Source organism: Lactuca serriola, chromosome 4, assembly GCF_051521515.1.
Source record: "Lactuca serriola cultivar US96UC23 chromosome 4, Lser_US96UC23_V15, whole genome shotgun sequence".
Taxonomy (NCBI): domain Eukaryota; kingdom Viridiplantae; phylum Streptophyta; class Magnoliopsida; order Asterales; family Asteraceae; genus Lactuca; species Lactuca serriola.
The window spans coordinates 370504759-370508208 of NC_136411.1; the positions used below are offsets into that span (position 1 = coordinate 370504759).

The 3450-nt window shown below is 41.3% G+C and overlaps 1 pseudogene; it reads left to right on the top strand.

The window, feature by feature from the left end:
- Positions 1 to 272: 272 nt before the first annotated feature.
- Positions 273 to 3222, top strand: LOC145097715 (receptor-like protein kinase FERONIA pseudogene; annotated as a pseudogene).
- The last annotated feature ends 228 nt before the right edge of the window (positions 3223 to 3450 follow it).

Consider the following 3450-nt stretch of genomic DNA (forward strand, 5'->3'; position numbering starts at 1 on the left):
TTTTTCTCTATAATATAGACCAGTTAATCGGTAGTGGAGATATCTTCATTTCGTAGCCACATAATGGCTTATCAAGTGAATATTCAATTTGCATAGTTGACTCGTTCAAATGGATTGTTGTTCATGTACCTGTTACAATTAAAAGCATCTCAAGTAAATGATTTTTCCACACCAAAATACGAGATTAACATGTCACTTTCTATGGTATAACTCCTAATGCACGACGTATCGTTCACTCCTAAAATTATTTGTAAGTACTGACAATTGAGGAAGACCGAGAAGACTTGCCAGGTCTACTTTTGATTCTTGAAAGAAGCTGACAATTCTCACTGTGTATCCCCTCGTGATGATTTATAAAACACAATTATCTATTTTTCAAAGCACCAATAATTCTCCTTTTTATCAATCATGATTAGCTTCTATTTACCTCTCTTTTCTTTCTTCCTCCTATTCTCCACCACCACCACCACCACCGCCGCACAACCATACAAAGCCACCGATAACTTCCTCCTCGACTGCGGTTCATCTTCCGCCATCACCATACCTTCCGGACGGAGATGGGATGGCGATGAAGATTCTAAATTCATAAACTCCAACACCGCCGCCACCTCCTTTTCATTCACACCTTCCTTCCAAGATCCTTCAGTCGATCAAATCCCTTACGCCACTGCTCGTATCTTCAACAGATCTTCATTCACCTACAGGTTTCCGGTGTCCCAAGGCCCCAAATTCCTCCGCCTTTACTTCTACCCCGCGATCTACTCCAACCTCAACGCCGACCAATCTTTCTTCTCCGTTACATCCAACGGTTACTCTCTTTTGACCAACTTCAGCGCTTCCCTAACCGCCTCCTTTCTCTCCGAATCAGGTCCCAAAGTTTCCGGCTTTTTGAAAGAATTTATCATCTATGTCAAAGATAGCCAAAGCCTAAACGTTACCTTTACACCATTACCCAACTCATTTGCCTTCATCAATGGTATTGAACTTGTTTCCATGCCGGAAAATCTGTATTTCAAAGCTAACAACTTGAAATACGTCGGTATAACTTCAGGACCTGTTACTGATAGCTACACGGCTCTTGAAAATATTTACCGGCTAAACGTCGGTGGATCACAAATTTCCGGTGAGGGTGATACCGGAATGTATCGATCATGGGATGGAGATGAAAATTACATATTCCCCAAAAATGCTCTTGGGTTAACGCCTTCTACTCAGATTCCGATCACGTACACAACGGAAACACCAAATTATACAGCACCTGAGCTTGTTTATCAAATCCAACGGAGTATGGGCAAACTGTCGATGTCTTACAATCTGACGTGGCTACTTCCCGTTGATTCTGGGTTTTATTACATGCTCAGACTCCATTTCTGCAATATTATACCACAATACACGTTTAAAGGACAGATGATTTTTAAGATCTTTATTAATAATCAAACTGCTGAAGATGAAGCTGATCTCTTCCTTTGGACTCAAGGTAGTGGGTATCCTATTTTCAGGGATTACATTGTGTTTGTCAGCGACCCAGATGGCCAACGCAGCAAGCAAGATCTGTGGCTTGCATTGCATCCCAATGATGAATCTCAAGAATATCGTGATGGTTTTTTGAATGGTTTGGAAGTCTTCAAGCTGAACATGACTGGCTATAACCTGGCTGGACCAAACCCAAATCCTCGTCCTATAATCCCACCACCTCCGGCGTCGTCGTCCGGAAAACCGAACAAGAAGAAAACTCCATATGCCGTGATAATTGGAGGTGTTGTCGGAGGGTTAGTCGTGTTGACTGTATTAGTTCTTATAGTTTTACTCCAACGCAGGCGAGTGAAACACTATGCTACCGCCGACGACAAGTCATCATGGGGCCCAGCTGATCATAGTGAATCAAAATCTACAAAGTCTAGCCATTCAACGCTTCCATCAGATCGTTGTCGTCGTTTTTCACTTACAGAATTAAAGGTAGCTACAAATGAATTTGACGACAGTTACATCATCGGAAACGGAGGGTTTGGTAAGGTTTATAAAGGGTACTTGGACAATACTACAACCACCGTAGCAATCAAACGACTAAACCAATCATCAAGCCAAGGTTTACATGAATTCCGTACAGAAATCGGGATGCTGTCAAAATTACGTCATGTCCAACTAGTCTCCCTGATCGGATACTGTGATGATGAAGGAGAGATGATACTGGTGTATGATTACATGGCTCATGGGACTCTTCGGGAACATCTTTACAAAACAAAAAAGGCACATTTGTCATGGGAAACACGTCTCAATATTTGCATTGGAGCAGCCAAAGGTTTGCATTATCTTCACACAGGAGCAAATCGTTCGATAATTCATCGGGATGTGAAGTCGACAAACATTTTACTCGATGAAAACTGGGTCGCAAAGGTGTCTGATTTCGGGTTGTCGAAGCTCGGACCTAGAGATCATCAAGAACAAAACCACGTTAGCACAGTGGTGAAAGGTAGCATCGGGTATGTGGATCCTGAATACTATCGAACCCAGCATCTAACGGATAAATCCGACGTGTATTCGTTTGGGGTTGTTCTTCTTGAAGTATTATGTGCTAGACCTGTAATGATTCCATCGCTTCCGAGAGAACAAGTGAGCTTGGCGGAATGGGCGAAACTATGTTACCGGAATAAAGCGACGCTGCAACAGATAGTTGATCCGAAAGTGAAGGGTGAGATTGCGCCGGAGTGCTTGAGGAAGTTTGGGGAGGTAGCACTTAACTGCTTGAAAGAGCAAAGAAGCGAACGACCAACCATGGAAGAAGTTGTCTGGGATCTGGAGTTTGCATTGCAGCTACAAGAAAGTGCTTCGAAAAGAGGTGGCGATGTGGTGTCGGATAATCAAGAACTTCCGTTTTTAATGCAAGTTGAGCCAACTACAACCGATGATGAAGTGTTTTCGGGATCAAGTGCAATAAGAAATGGCACATCGTCGATTAGTAGTAGCTTCGAAGGGTTCAAGTCAGAGACAGTTTTCTCCGAGATGCAGAAATCAACGGGACGGTAAGTCATATATTATTATTGTAGGGTGTATTGTAGAGGAACCGATGAAACCGACAATCAAGCAAACAAGCAATTATTCGTTTGGTACTGCATTTGCTTTTAGATTTCTATCTAAGATGTATTTTAAAAATATATATATGTAACATAGTTTATACATAGAAAAAAAAATCCATAATAAATATTGTTATCATGTAACTTGTAATGATGTTTTGTATTTACATGGCCTAGGCTTAATTAATTCCCAAATATGTGTAGATTATATAAATACGTTTAACATACTTTTCAAATAAGAAATATGTAAACATGTAAGATGTAAGATGTAAATAGTAAAATACAGTATAAGAAATTAAAATATTACCGGCGACAGCCCTCGTCGCTAAAAGTAGCGTTTGTCGCCGCTAATAGTATTACCCGCGACGCGTCGCCGCTA